Source organism: Tupaia chinensis, unplaced genomic scaffold, assembly GCF_000334495.1.
Source record: "Tupaia chinensis unplaced genomic scaffold, TupChi_1.0 Scaffold000563_1, whole genome shotgun sequence".
NCBI lineage: Eukaryota > Metazoa > Chordata > Mammalia > Scandentia > Tupaiidae > Tupaia > Tupaia belangeri.
Genome location: NW_006160076.1, coordinates 1,779,078 through 1,795,891, shown reverse-complemented (window position 1 = coordinate 1,795,891; position 16,814 = coordinate 1,779,078). Strand labels below are relative to the sequence as shown.

At 38.0% G+C, this 16,814-nt stretch overlaps 1 protein-coding gene across 1 annotated transcript in view; it reads left to right on the top strand.

The window, feature by feature from the left end:
* The window catches only part of SLC35F1 (solute carrier family 35 member F1), a 205,945-nt gene that overhangs the window by 173,537 nt on the left and 15,594 nt on the right, over nt 1-16,814 (top strand). The gene's annotated exons all lie outside the window — the stretch shown is intronic.

The following is a 16,814-nucleotide window of genomic DNA, read 5'->3' as shown; positions in this document are numbered from 1 at the left end:
GAATAGGAATGCCACTCTGTATGCTAACCCTCATGATTTGGTATTCTCATTTCAACTCTAAGACATCTATCCTAAGAGACCAGAAACTAAGGACAACGAATAGTTAAAGATGAGAAACAGCCAGAGGGAAGGGCTTTTGAATAACTTGGGACAATTTTTCAGACACCATTCAGCCCAGAAGCTACTGTTTTTCCAACCTGAAGCTAGGAAGATTTGTACAATTCCCAAACTACAACTGCAAAATGGATTCTGCCAAAGGCATTTGCCCAGTATGTTCTCTGTGGAGGAAAAGCACAATTCCTGCAGTTTCTACTCTCCAGATATTTATATAGCAAATATTATTGGAAAATGCTAATGCACTAGAAATATTTTTTTTCTAAATGATTTGGGGTTTGAGTAAAAGAATGCAAAGAAATATGTGAAGAGCTTGCAGTCAATTTATGAGCCCTAAAGGAAGAAATTATCTGTTCCAAAGATGGCAGCCTCTTAGAATGCAAGTCTCTGCCCTCATCTTTACCCACGGCAGGCATGGATTACGGGACTAAGGTCAAATGCAGTTTTTAACACCACAGTTACTGAACCCATTAATAGTTGATTAGAACTGGTATAATTCTAACTAGAATTATAAGGTAAGGGTCAGTTGAGACCATGGCCCAGGGTAAAACAGGCCAGCTATGGACTATCTAAGCAGGTAAGACCAAACCAGGACAGGCAAAAGAAAACACACTCTGGCTACTTCGAACTGAGAGCTTCACCAGACATGTTATAGTCACCCTCACCAGCACATGGTGTGGCAAGCTGATGGGGCACCTTGATGGGCAGTTCACTTCTGCCAGGTGAAACTGGGTGTGAGGGTTCTTGGATAAACAATGAGCCAAAAAAGTTTGTAGTAAAAATGACCAGAGGCAAAGCAGTGAAGTGAAAGAGAATCAGAATTACTATCGAGAGAAATCCAAGTCATAGACAAGAAACAGACTGAGAAGAGCAGACAAGGGTGAAAAAGAGGTCACAGACAAGGCTGTTTAGAGGCTGGGAGATCAGGAAGCAGTTGTGGGAGACTTGAGACGTTGAGAAGGTGCCAGCAGCAAAAGACAGGGATAAAGTTTTTATTCTTTTCCCCAATTTTAATGAGTTGTAATTATCAAATAAAAATTGTATATATTTAAGGCAAGTAACATATCTTGATATACATGTACATTGTGAAATGCTTACCACAGTTAAGGTAATTAACATAGATAACTCTTGTCTCAGTTACCTTTTATCTCTGTGTGTGCATGTGTGTGTGTGTGTGTGTGTGTGTGTGTGTGTGTGTGTGTGTGTGTGTGTGTGTGTGTGTGTGTGTGTGTGTGTGTGTGTGTGTGTGTGTGTGTGTGTGTGTGTGTGTGTGTGTGTGTGTGTGTGTATGTGCTGAGAATATTTAAGAGGTGCTTTCTTAGCAAATTTCAAGTATACTATACATTATAATTAACTATTGTCACCATGGTTCATTAGATCTCCAGAACTTTTTCATCTTGTATTTGAAAGTTTGTACCTTTTGATCGGCATCTCCCCCTTGGTCCCACAAGTTACAATTTGATATAAAGCCTTTCTCCCCCATGTGATAGTGAAATTATACCTTAAAGAAACTAGGACTGGATGTAGTTTGTACTTTGTTTTGTCTGTAAGTGCAGTCTCTGCTTCCTGAGATCACCCTGATCTTCATAGGGGTAAAAAGTAAGGTTACAATACGTTCCCCATACTCCTGAACATAATGCTAGAACTTAGTCTCCCTTAAAATTCCCTTCTGCATGCTCTCAGTTATTTAACAGAGACCTGGGGACCACGTGGCTATGGTCTCATCACTACAACAGAGTGGCCACCATTTTTCCTCTCCTCTCTTCAGTTTAGCATCCACATCTAGTCTGTTCCTTAATATGAGTTCAGTTCTTTGCAAGTATTCCTGTGTAACTGGTTTTATGTAAGTTCCTGAACTAGAAGAATCCCTTTCATCTTTCTGAAAGAAAGATGCCCAAAAGCCATTGTTCTGATTGAGCAGTCTAGCTCTCAGCATCCCTTAGTCTAGAGTTTCTGCAAGTCTGGTTTTACCCACTGTGTTTGCTAAAAAATCTGGTTTGACAGGCTATATCCCAGAGCCACAGATGCAATAGCTGAGAATATGTTTGGGGAAGTCTGCATTGTTAATGGGCCCGTCTCCAGTGCTCTCTCCATTTAAGAACCACTGTTTGGGGTGCCTGTTCCTGTTTTCATCTGTCACTTTCACCTGTCCACTGGCCTTAGGACTTGGGGCTTCCCATGTTTACAAGTGTCAGGAACTGAGAAGGCCGATGAATCAGGTAAATTCTAATTCTCCACAAGGCAACCTCTTATTCCATCATTTGTATTTCACTGCTTACTTAGGACAAGTTATGTGGCTGAGAAGGAAATAGTAACCATCTTTCCATCTGAAGGGAAGCATTATTATCTGAAAATTAAATTCTTGTATTCACCAGTTTAGAGGTATAAAGGATATTTTTGTTTCTTAAAGCAGTTTTTTTTATTAGACACACATCTTTTTATTATTTAAAAAATAAATCTCCTTAAGGAAGGTATTGAATCAGTACAGTAGTATTTTTTCTAGTTCACATTGATTCCTGTTGTCTTCTTAAAATTAAACTTTTGAGTTTAATTGTAGATTCATATGCAGTTTTAAGAAACGACAGAGAGATCTCGTTTTCCTTTTACCTAGTTTTCCCTATAAGTAACACCTCAAAAAACCATAGTACAATATCAGGATATTAACACTGGTACAGTCAACGTCTAGAACAGTTCTTCACCACAAGCTTATTTTTGTTATCTTTTTATAACCACATCTAATACCGTCTCACCCATCCCTAACCCCTTAAAACCACTCATTTGTTCTCCATTTCTATAAATTTTAGGAATGCTGTGTAAGTGGAATTTCACAGTATGTTACCTTTGATATCGACTTTTTTCTACTCAGTATAACTTTGTGATGACATTCGGCTTGTTGCCTAGGTCAGTTTTTCTGTTGTTTGTTTTATTGCTGAGTAGTAGTCTATTATATGGGTATACCACAGTTTATTCAACCATTCATCTGGTGAAGGATATTGGGGTTCTATTTGGGACTATTATAAAAAACGCTGCTATAAACATTTACTTAGAGATTGTTATGTAAACAGTTTTCATTTTTTTTGTGATAAATACTCAGGAGTATAATTGTTGGGTATTATGGAAATGACATCTTTAGTTTTGTAAGAAATTGTCATGCTATTTTTCAAAGCAATCTTTTGTCTTTTATTACAAAGAAATACATATGTGAGAAAGAATATACAAATGAATACTCTCGGGGTCTGCATATTGCATAGTGGTTATGTCGCTGGACTCCCACATGGCCAACCGCAGTGTGACTCCCAGGCCCAGTGGCTTTAAAATCATGCTGGGAATGTGTGTGTGCCCGCCCCAAATCCCGAAAGAATGGAGGAGAAAAGATTGTGGCATGGCCATCCCCCCTGGGAGTGACTTCTCACTTTCTCTCTCACTGTCTGTCTGTCTCTCTCTCTCTGTCTCTCTCTCTCTCTCTCTGGCAAACACACACACCCTAAGGCAAAAAACCTCTAAAAATTTTAAAGTAAGTACTCTTATACATTGGTACCATTTTACATTGCATGCATAGTCATGCATCATTTTATGACAGAAATACATTCTGAGAAGTGTGTCATTAGCCAATTTTTTTTGTTGTCTAAACATCATAGAGCATACTTACACAAACCTAGGTGGCACAGTCTAAGTGACATGATATTGCCTATATGATTCTCATGGGCCATTGTCACACATGCAGTCTGTTGTCAGCTAAAGTATCTTTATGTGGTACATGACTGTTGCACATGTGTTTTACAATTTGTGTGTTTTAATACAAAATTAATTATGCGTAAATAGCTTTGTCATATGCTTTCTTTAAAGTTAACATGTACATATTTCCATCATTTAATGTCTCTGTAGAATATGAGTCTAAATTGGTGATTCTCAAGCCTAGCCTTACATTACTTTACCTAGAAAGAATCAAAAACATAGTCATGCCCAATCCTATCCCAGAGAGTCCGATGCTGATTAATTAGTAGTGGGACCTTAAAAGCTCTTCAGGTGACTCATCACATATCCTGATATACAGCCAGAGTTGAGAATCACTTGTCTACAAGATTTATTTTTAAGTTTGCCAGACGGCACACGCACTCTCCAGAGAGAGAGGGAAAGTAAGGAAGCACCCCATGGGGCATGGCCACACGACCTCTTCTCCTCTGTTTCTCCCTCCTTTTGGGATTTTGGGCACGCATTCCCAGAGTGTTTCAAGCCACTGGTCCAAGATTCAAACCACACACAGGCAGTCATGTGGGATCTAGCCACCTTAACCACCATGCTGTGGGCTGTCCCTGCAAGATTATTTTTTAATAGCTATATATTATGCCACAGATTGGTTATACTTTACTAAACCCAGGGGTTCTCAGCCATGGCACTGGGGACATTTTTGCTTTCTTGTTTTAGAGGACTGTCTTGCACACTGATGTTTATTTGCATCCCTGGCCTGACACATTAAATGCCAATGATGCCTTCCCCCACCCTTCCTGCCACCAGAAGTTGACAACAGAAATGTCTTTACACATTACTAAATAGCGACAACCACAAAATAAACAATCCCTCATAGTTAAATTCATATACGTCTTTTTGGCTAATATAAATAACTTGGAGAATCAGTTTATAGTAAACATGACATTGAATTATTGTGTTTTTAAAAAATTCACATAATTGATTTTTTTCACTAATTTGAAACAAAAAAACCTTTTACACAATTTGAGAATCCTGTTGACCAATCAGGAGCCCTACATAGAGGCAATACATGCAAAGTAGATGCATAGCCCTAATTTAGACTTACATTGTATAGAGATATTAATGATGTGGAAATACATGCATTATGACAATGAATATTAGGACATACACAAATGCTCTATTTCTTCTCTCCCTTCATTTTCATTGCACTTACAGCTCATACCGCGCCACTTAGTTCATGAATAAACACTGCCTTGGATTTTTTTATCATTGTTTTACAAACAATATTGTTAAATATCTGTGAAGAACTAAGCAAGATACTCTTTAATTTAAATATTTTTTAAAAAAATAAGCTTTTCTTTTGCCTTAAATAGTTTCTGAAAGACTCTTCCAGCAATGCTTGTATTTGCAATCAGAGAGTCATTGTTCCAGGGTTTTTCTCCAAGTCCGCCTTGCTTGCCAGCCTGTGAGGTAGTCTTTGGCTCTACAGATGAAGGACCAGAGCTAGGGAAAGGGCAGGGCTGGGTGGCCCTCCTGTTTCTCATCACAACTAGATGGTCATCTGGGAAAAATGGATTTTAAATAATGTTTACTGAGGTTACTTTTATCACGATGAGCAATTTATAGTCAGTGGAAAAATTTGGTACATTTTTCAAAATTCACAAAGTTATGGTGATGGTGTGTGGGGGGGTGTACTTGGGGGGCATGGTGAGGAAAACTGGTCATATTTGTATGTCTTTTTGGGAAAATGTCTACTTAAAACTCTTGCCCACTTTTCTTATTAGTAAATTATATCCGTTCTTTATATATTCTGGATACTAGGCCCTTACCAGATACACAATTTTCTTTCTTTCTGGTGTCCTGTAAAGCACAAAAAATTCTAATTTTGATAAAGTGCAATTTACCTATTATACTTTTATAAACATGAATGGAACCAAGTAACTTCCCCTACTATTTTGGGGCCCCCAAGTCTTCCCTCGTTGCTTTCTGAGGCTTCTCTTCTGCTGGGCTGTAAAGGATGACTGAAAGCTGCAGTCACAGAACAAGAAGATTCAATTCAGGTGGGTTGATGTTAATGCTATAAAGAATGCAGTGTGGAAGAGGGTTTGTTTAAGCCAATAATCCTCAACTTTGCACTTCAAAATCCTTGGAAAGGTTTTAAAAACACTGATACTTGGATCCTACCCTCACTGACTCAGCCCAAGTGCCACCTGTTTAAGAGCTTCCAAGATGACTCCAGTTTACTGCCAGAGTTAAGCCAGACTTACTGTAATGAAGGGACTTCAAGAAGTTCTTGAAAAACTATAATTAAAGTATGAGTTTATTTTGGTGCAAGCCATTTTGAAATCCATGCATAGTTTGGGCATAATACACATTTTCCAGAAATATTCTGAAAACCCTTTTTATGTGGCTACAAGCAGGTGGGAACAGAACCAAAGGGTGAAAGTTATAAGATTACTGCTAACTAGAAAGAAGCATTATTAACCACTAGTCCTCTGGGAGTGGAATAGACTATCTAGGGAAGCAGGAATTTGCTGAAGGAGGCTGGGCACAAATGTGAGAGAGATAACATGTGGAAGTCTCATGGTTCATACATGGGGACTGGACCGGTGACCTCTGAGAGCTCATTTCATTTTACTACAGTCTGCAGTTACAGTTTCTTCTTTCACTTAATCATGATGTCTTTATTCTAAGCACCTCTGGGCTGATTTATAAATACCAGCCAGTTTGAAGGGAATAGCTATTTTCTCACAGATGTTACTAACCCATGTAGAACTAAATGACTAAATGAAGTTCTCCTACTCATCATGGATTATTTTCTTTTCCTTGTTTTTTCTTGGAAGAAATCTGTCCCTTCCCCCTCCCATCAGTCCACCAACTGCAGCAGCTCTGCCTCTTGCACCGACTGCTGTGACTGCTGTGGTGAGTGGACAGGAAAGCACCACGCCCTGGGAAGCAAAATACCTCATTCCAGATTTGACTCCCTGGATGGCAAACTAATTTTATAAGAGATTTTAGAAGTTGTTATATATTTCTGTTCTTTAGTACCTGACAACATTATTGAATCCTGAACAGTAAATCTATAGTAATCCATAGAAAGTAAATGAAATGAGCTTCATCAGGCTTCAGGTACCCCAAAACAAAACTCAAGAGATTGACTTAGAGACTTTCTAATTTGATGATATGTTGGCTTTTCAAGTTCAGATGTTGATATGATATAAACTCTATCACCTTACATATTTTGTACAAACAGGATAGTTTGAGTTTTGCTTTTTATTTTATATATATATATATGTATATATATGTATATATATATATATATATATACACACACATATAGTTTGTTTGTTTGTTTTTGTTTGTTTATTTTCCAGAAGATGTGTGTGTTCTTTAAAGATAGGGATAGAAAGCATCTTCCTGTAGGACATGGTCATACCTTTTCTCTCTGTTTCTCTTTTTTCCTCCATTCCAGCTTGTTTTTGAAGCTGGTGGGGCCAGGATTGGAATTGTGGTCAGCCATGAGGGCTTTGGTTCTCTATGGGCTGGGCTTAACTCTTGCACTTCAGAGCTGACCCTCAATCAGGACACGTTTGACACTGAAGGGAGGGTTTCCTATTGTTTCTGAAACAAAGTGCCATTGACTTAGTGTCCTAAAATAACACATACTTACTCTCACAGTCCTGGAAGAAGTCTCACTACGCTAAAATCAAGTGTTCGCAGACTGCTACATCTGGAGGCTTTAGGGGAGAATCCCTTCCCTTGCCCTTTCTAACATCTAGAGGCCACTGCATTCCTTAGCTTGTGACCTCTTCATCTGCCCCAGCAGTATGACATATTCAAATGTTGAAACTGCTCTGTCCTTCCTGATTCCCTCTTACAAATCTCGTGATTACACTAGACCTACCCATCTCTAAATCCTTTATCACATCTGCAGCATCTCTTATGCCACGTAAAGTAGCGTATTCACAGGTTCCAGGAATTAGGGTGAATCTTTGGGGGAGTATTATTCTGTTTACCACAAAGAGGCCAGGAAGAATGACACCGGGACAGTAGGGTGCCCTGGCTCCAAGGTGGGCCAGCTGGGACACATGGATGATTTGCTGTTCAGGAGCCACGTGTGGGCCTTGAGGACACCTTCTCTACCTGCAGATGTCCTGTGCCATTTGTAGAATTTCCCAACTGATTGTTAAAGTAGTTCTGGTTTCCTTCTAAGGTAAGATTTTAATAAAGAAGACACTAAGTCATGTAGGGAGAAAGTAAACTGAGATGGGAGGACTGTTTCAGTGTCTACGTGTGAGGTATGAGTTTAACCAATATGCTGTGGCTTAAGAGTGTGGACTTCAGGGTCAAAGAAACTCCATTTAAGTTGGTGGTTTCTGTCTACGCTGACAGCTCCTTGGACCAGTTACTTATTCTCTCCAGACTTTAAGGTGATGAGGTTTCCCTTGTGGAGGTATTAAGTTAGACAATGTATCCATGGTGACCGGCAGTGACGCACTTACCTGATTAAACACAAGGTTCAGGATTAGAAATCCCTATCTCATTTCCCTGTTGGACTGGAAATCTTATCGTAAGGTTTTGGAACTATATGTAGCTCTTACCAATTTTATATGAGTTCCCTCTACCTTATTTCTTGTTTGAAAAGGCAAATCAGGGATGTTGTGCATAAACATGTAGAAAATAATGTATCAGTCATTTTCAGCTGAGTCCTCTGATTTCTTCATTGCTTACAGTAGAATTTTTAGGAGACAACCAGAAATACAAAACATTTGAGGACTGTTAAAATAAAACCCCAGTAATTTATTTCACTATATGGAGGCCATCACGCACTGAACATTCTTTAGAAAAATAACAGCCAACACTGAGTATATGAAATACTTCTTTTTGCTTGATATTTAAAATGGAAAATGGCTTACTTGACACGTTTGCTATTATCTTTTCAAAGTTTAATTGATTGCCAGAGAATTGCTGTTAATAAAGGTGAGAGTATTTTCTTAAGATATTCTTTTTGTAACTTTATTAAAATAAACTGGAAACTGATGGAGAAAAGTGATCACTGCAAGTTCTGTCCAAGCCTTCTTCAAATACTCCACTTAGGCTGTTAGCTTATATGGTTCTCCATTCTGCAATGCCTGAAGTCACAGGTGGTCCTGTTTGAAGAGTACTATCTAAGGAAGAGATGGGCTCCATAAAACTCCTCTTCTTGCATCAGGAAAATGTTTTAACCATCCAAATATTTAATTTAAAAAAATAGGGAGATAGAGATTCCAAAATCATTTGTCCAAGGAGGCTGTTTTAACTATTACAAGTAATGTGATTAATGTGAATTTTATAGGATTTCATCTGCATGTTTTCATTTTAAAAATTATGCATGTTTTGGTCACATCTTCATACCAGATTTTAAAAGATGATTGTTGTCAGTTACAAAAAAGTCAGGGAAATTTCTGAATGGCAACTGGGTACGCTAGCAATCCAGGTTACATCCTACAAGAACAGGTGTAGTATTCCATGGTCTTCTACCTCTGCATCAGCCACTACAATTACATCCCACATGTGCCAGGGTATCTTACTGTCTTGTTTTTGTTGTTATAAGAGACCTGGCAAACAAAGTTCATTAACTCTGGACACAGGGTCATTTTAATAATATATTTTTATGTATTAAATTAAAAAAAAAACTTTATTTAACAAGTGTTTATTTATTCTGTGCCTGCTATGCACCAGCCACTGTTTTGGCATTTATCTCTATTTATAAATAGAGATGACAAGAACACTAAAAAAACCACTGGGCACATTACTGCGAACCAAACAACTGAAGGCTGGATAGAACAGTAATTTCAAGTATCCTTAGCATTTGAGTGCCAATGCCAGAGAGTTTGCAGAGATTGGAAATTTTAATTAAGAGTAGAATCTTTCATCAGACACTGATCCGAATCTTGTGCCAAGTCACTCTGTTGATCTTCTGTGGCCACGAGCAATTTCAGTAATGCAACTGCACTTTCGAAAGCCCGGGCATGTAGCCTCAACCTGTGGCAGCTGATGAGCATAAAAGCAATGCTTCACATTGTATTTATAAAAATACCCCTGTTATATTTCTTTTTGCAAAATGGCTTCTTAAAAAGCTGTGAATTTTAAGCTCATACTGTCCTATTAAAAAGGAAAAAATCTATTCATTTGAGGTTAAATGAGCAATTCTGGAGGAGATTATAGTATGTGAAATAAACCAGGCAAAGAAGAGGAAATGTTACATGATCTCCTCATCTACAGAAATTGGAAAAAATTACGTTGTAAAAGAAGGACATGAAGAGTGACTACTAGAGGGACCAGTAGTTAGTCTAATGGCTATGTCACTGGACTCCCACATAGTCAACCGTGGTTCGAGTCCCGGACCCAGTGGCTTAAACTCACGCTGGGTGCATGTGCGTGCGTGCCCAAGATCCCGAGAGGAGAATGGAGGAGAAGGGATTGTGGTGTGGCCATCTCCCCTGGGGGATGATTTTCTGCTTTCTGTCTCTCAGTCTCTGTCTGTCTGGCGAGCACACGCGCCCTATGGCAAAAAACCTCTCGAGCCCCCCTGCCCTATGGCAAAAAACCTCTCAGAAAAAAAAAAAAAAAAGGAATGACTACTAGAGGCTGGGAAGGATGGGAATGGTTTAAGTTAGAGTGATGTTGATTAACAGAAAAGAAATTGCATATATTACATAAAAGGATTAATGTCTAGAGTTATAAAGTATAGTAGGGAGAATGTGGTTAAACAACTTACTGTCCATTTCAGAGGTGCTAAAAGAGTATTTTGAATGTTCCCATCACAGAGTAATGACAAATGACTGAGATGATACCCTGTGTCAATCATTTCACATTGCATGTTCATGTAATGAAAAATCACACTGTACTCCCAAAAATATATGCAATCGTTATATGTTAATAAAAAATTAAAAAGAAAAGAAAAAGATTGTCTCAAGCATTAAAGACTGAAGCAGAGCCAAGGTGCTGCTCAATACATCACAATAGACCCCATGGATGGATATTTTGCTCCAAATATTTATTTGAAGTTTTAAGAGTTTTTCATTGTTTTGTTGTAGATTTTTGCCTTAGAGCATGTGCAGTCACTGGAGAGAGATACAGAAGGAGGGAAAGTGGGAAATTACCCCTCATGGGCATGGGCACCCTGCAGTCTCTTCTCCTCCATTCTCCTTGTGGGATTTTAGCCACTCATGCACATGGGCATGGCATGTTTTTTTCAGCCACCAGTTCAGGACTCAAAACACGGAAATGGCCATGTGGAATCCAGTGCCTTAACCACCATGCCATCTGCTGGCCCAGAAGTTTTAATTTACTCTCTCCTATGAAAAACTAATGATACTGTCCATTGTGTTTTATGTTATTAGTTATTTTAAAAGTTAACTTTGGGGACCAGCAGTTAGCGTAATGGCTATGTTGCTGGACTCTCATGTAGTCGACCGCGGTTTGCGTCCCGGACCCAGTGGCTTAAAACTCACGCCGGGTGCATGTGCATACGTGCCCAAGAGCCTGATAGGAGAATGGAGGAGAAGGGATTGCAGTGTGGCCATCCCCCCTGGGGGGTGATTTCTTGCTTTCTATCTCTCTGTCTCTCTGTCTGTCTGGCGAGCACACGCGCCCTATGCCAAAAACCTCTCCCCCCCCAAAAAAAGTTAACTTTGATAAACATAATCCCTCTGTTTTTTAAGCCATATTTCCATACCTACTACCTTTGCTATGCCACCAGTCTTTGAAATGCAGTCTTGTCTTTTCTGGATACCTTATTTTGACTGATCTCTTGGTTGACTAGATTTTATCACTGTTGGCATTATCAGGAAACAGGGCTGCTATATATAACCGAGCACAATTTGTCCATATGTAGCGAGTATTTTCTCTATAATGGGAAGCAGGTAATAGTTAAGTCTCTTGAAGAAGGTGAGACTTTGGGTTCACTGCAAAAGTGCATTGAGATACTCGTGGATCTGACAGTCAGTGCTCCTGGTTTCCTCAGTCTTTGCTTCCTTGAAAATATTTCTTGTCTTCATATTCAAAGAGTGAGTTACTTGTGGTGGTATTTTCCTTTTTTCTTTTCAGAACTTCATGAGATTGTTTGCTTTGTTTTGTTTTGTTTGTTTGTTTTTAAAAATTGAGTCCTGAACCCAATTTTTTTGTTTTGTCAACCTTTTAAGTGACTAGATTTTATTTTGGGAGCCCGCAAGTGTTGTATCTCTGAGTTCTTTAATTTAAGAACCTCTCTGATGTCATTTTTTTTTTTTAAGAGAGAGAGAGAGAGAAAGATTGTTTTTCTCACTGGAGACACACAGAGAGAGACAGCAAGAAATCACCACCACCACCACCCACACACACAGATGGGATGGCCATGCTACAATCCCTTCTCCTCCATTTTCCTCTTGGGATTTCAAGCGCACACATGCATGCCCGGCATGAGTTTAAAATCGCTAGGTCCTAGACTTGAACGGCGGTTAACTATGTGGGAGTCCAGCACCTTAACCACTGTGCCACCTACTGGCCTACTATCTTTACATTTGTAGGTCAATTTGGCCTATGGCTTCACCCACTTATAGAGGTATGACCATTTTGTACCTTAACTACCCCCTCAACTCACCAAGGAGCCCCCAAATATTGGGAAGCTCCAGTGACCCACTGCTTTCTGAAGAACCTGAGGAAATAGGTAAGAATTTCTATTCCAGGGTATAAGCGTGTTTCTTTCACTTTTCCCTGAGCTTGCCTAATCACCACTTCTATCAGTTCTTTCCAAACGGGAGATTTCTGTGAGACTCTTCAGAGTTGGCCAACTCTTCTTTTTTCAGAGAATACTCTAGTAAGGAACGCTGGTTACTCATCAATACAGTCATGCTTTCTAGACTTTTCCCTTCTACACTATCCCTTGTCTACCACTTTTCAAAGTTTCTGACATACAATTTTACCCCTCTTCTTTTCCTTCTTTCTTTTTTTTCCTGCTATAAATTTATTGTAGCTACATAAGGATAAAACTGTGAGCTCTAATTTCTCTTTCTTTTTATTTTCCTTTTTTTCTAAATTTTTTTCCACTTCAAGTAGGCTTTTAATACATACAGAAAAAGACTAATGCATATAAATACAGTGGTTCTTTTCTTGTTTGGTTGCCACCCAGCTTTGACTGGTTTTGGTTTCAGCATTCATGCCATGAAATACTGAGACTGTGGCCCTGCTTCCTACTAACATCTTCACTCAGAAACATTTTTTCAGCATATTCACACGTGTATGTAAGCACTGAAGCAAGTGTATGCTTGTAGAGAGACATATCTGAAAGGAGGTTCATCAAAATGTAAACATGAGTACAAGGGCAGACGCAAACCTGAGCCTGGTTAGGATTTCCAACTCCACTTCCTACCAGACGGTCCCTAACTTTTGTGTTCCATGGGTCTATCTGGCAGTATGAGGAAGCTCAGAGGTCCCTTTTCACACTGTTAGGTCCCTTTAGTTTTTAAGAATCTAAAATAAAATAAATAGGATTACAAAACCAATTATATTAAAACAAGGTTGTGAAAATATTTGTAAATGTGACAATACATTAATATACAAATCACAAGATCTAGAAGCAGATCTAGTAACAATGCCATGTCAAAACAATGAAGAGCATATGTAATTTTTGGAGGGATCTGCAGCTATTGTAACATGATATGAAATTAAGTGATTTCTATAGGTGAAAACATCTAAGGTACTGATAATTCTATTGCAGCTCACCACTTGCATTTGTAATTGAAGAAATGCTGAATCTTAACTAGAGGTTATTGAAAAGAAAGATCTAGGTTTCTCATCCAGGTACATAGACGCCCTGAAATCCGTACAGGGACTGCTGGTCACGGTTGCAACAGGCTTGTTCAGCAGTTACCTCTGTCAATCTCACTTTCTCCATAAACAAAATGGAGATGATAATATTGGGTCTTCAGAAAAGTCACGGCATATTTTTCTATGTTTTTCTATGCAAAACTGCATCAAGATGTTTCTGGTGATCTAGTAGTATCCATCTCATAAGATTAATTGTGAAGAGTAAATAATACTTGCAAACCATTAATTGCAGTATCCGGCACAGCGAATTTTCAATAAATAATGCCATTATTAAGGATAGTAGAATTTTGAGCACTTGTATACCATGTTTTTCGCATGTTGAAGTGTTGGCATAAAATCATACATTGCTGAAACATCATATGAGCATTCAATATTTTTGCAATCATGAAACAGTATTTTTGTTTCAGTATGAAAGTAATGCTAGCAATCCCTTCAAATAAAAAGGAAGCCTAGACATGAACCTCTGCCATTGAAAAATGGACAAAGTTGCAACATACTCCCGATTAGAAATAGTGAACCATCAGTTTTAGTTGACAACTATACAAAAAATTAGTGTTTTTTCTTGCTTTTGTTTTTCTTGTTTTTACTTTCTAAAATTCTTCAGCCAGTAGATTGCTAGGTGCTATTTTAGAGTTAATATGCCTAGTTCCTTCTCATTGGAATATATTTTAGGATATAGTTTTACTTTTCAAAATAATACATTATGAACTGTTCCATAGAGCCTCAAATTTAGCTCTGTAACTCAATCTAACTTGAAGGTAAATTTGGTTATCAGTTTGCATCCTGTTCTTTCTGGATGCTTCAAGGAGCATTCATGTGCAGGAATATAACTATCCCAATGGTTCTATGGAGGTCTCAGTAGTTATGGTTTGATTGTATTAGTGTTTTCTTGACGGTCCATTAATCCCATCTTTAAATAAAGGCCTGACTTTGTGTGGGAAGTGGTACTAAACTCCAGGATGACAGGGGCTGGGCATGGCTCCTTCTTAGCCATATGCCTGGTGCCTACTACGGAGCACAGCACAGTGTGTTTGGTGATTATTTGTTGAATGAAAGGTTTACTTATACAAGAAATATTGGAGGTTCATCTTCAATTTTCTACACAGAATATCATCTAGAAATTTTCACAGAAGCTTTAAGAAAGCAAAACAGATCCCACAATAGCAATAGTGTTTTGATTCCTTTTTTTTGAAGGAATTGTAGGGTTGCTTAAGGAATATCTCAAGGGAACATGGAGAATAGAAAATTAGTTCAATGCTTAACAATATGCAATGTCATGGGGGTATAGAAGCATAGAGCTTACATTATGAGTTGAAACTTTGTTAAGGAATTTCTTTATTAAGTAATAATATCTACTATTTAGATAATTCATAAGTCATCTCATAGTAAAATTGTGAAAGGAATCATTATCACTTACCATAATTACATATCCATCTACATGTGTATTTGTGTATTTAACCAGGGATTAGTAAACTTTTCTGCAAAGGGCTAGATTGTAAATATTTTGGTCTTGGGCCAGCAGGTTGCACAGTGGTTAAGGCACTGGACTTTCACGTGGCAGACAGCAGTTCAAGTCCCAGATCTGGTGGCTTGAAAATCACACCGTGCACATGTGTGTGAATTCCCAAAATCCAGGAGGAGAATAAAGGAGAAGGAATTGTGATGTGGTCACCCCCATTTTCCCTCTCTTTCTCTCTCTTATGAGCACACACACCCTATGGCAAAAACCTGGAAAAAAAATTTAGTCTTTGCCAGCCATATTGTCTCTGTCACAACCATTCAACTCCACTATGGACATGGCTGTGTTCCAATAAAGCTTTATTTACAAAACCTAATAGATGCAAGATTTGTTAGTTTGCTGACCCTTGACTGTAATTTATAGTTATAAGTAGAAAACTATAACTGTCCTTACAAACTTTTCCCTAATCTTCCACACTAACAACCAATAATTTTCTCTGGGAAGTGTTTCATTAATAAAACTGCTAAAATGTAAAAGCTATACACAAATGCATTTCAAGTGTGCGGACTTGTTTTCAAAGCTGTTAGTAATTTTTTCCACCCAGTTTCAGAGTAAGTGGAGTGTCTGTCTCTTATTCGAGTTTGGTGGCATTTAAAACTGTTAGTTTTTGTAAAAGGATATCTTCACAATGCTGTGAAATATCTTCAATTGACTAGTTTACTGGTTTCATTTCATGTAAAAGAATAAGTGAGATACCAATGCAAACCAGTAGCCTTGAGCTCTGTGAGAGGGAAAGAATACTAAATCATTGCAGAGCAACCATCTATTTGGGAAGCAAATATATCCAGAGAAAGGGAGAACACTCTACTGATTTCACACAGACAATGTACTAAAGAAAAGATGATATCAGGTAATAATATTATCAAAGTAAATTTTCCCAGAATTACATGTTTTCAGAGAAAAGACTATCACACAAATTTTTTTGACAGTAAAAAAGTTCCTTTCTGAGTTACAAGTCTTCTTACAGTTTGACAAAGTCTGGCCATTTTCATCTTCCTCAAAAAAAAAAAAAAAAACAAGAAATATATATATATATGTATACACACATACACACACACACACACACACACACACACACACCAGTGTTGCTGAATATCTCATCACATTTTTATAGCACTGCATGGAATTCAAGGAATTACACAATAGTATGAAAATTCAATAATAATGATGTTGTAAAAATTTATTATAGAATAACCAGAAATTCTGGGCCCAGTGCCAGTATCTCTTTATGATATTCTGGAATTTAAAAGTAAACATTGAGGGCTATTTAGGAGAAGAGGGAAAGTATTTATCAAGAACCAAACCATTTACTTAGAAAAAATTAACCATTAAAATCCTAATATGATTCCTTTATTGGCAATTGCCTCGTCATAATATTCTTTAGAAATAAAATTTTCATCCATTTATATAATTTTCTGTTGTTTTTTTTTCTGCAACCACCTGGTATACAAAAAAGAAGGAATTATAGAATTCCAATATCATTGCAGGGGAGCTCATTTTTCATTTTGTCAAGGGGTTTCCTCCTCCCCCAGCCGTGATAATATTTCTTGATGATTCTTCATTTCTGTGAATCAAGAAAGAACACCTTTTAAGGCCATCAATATCCATGAAGTTTGTTCCAGGA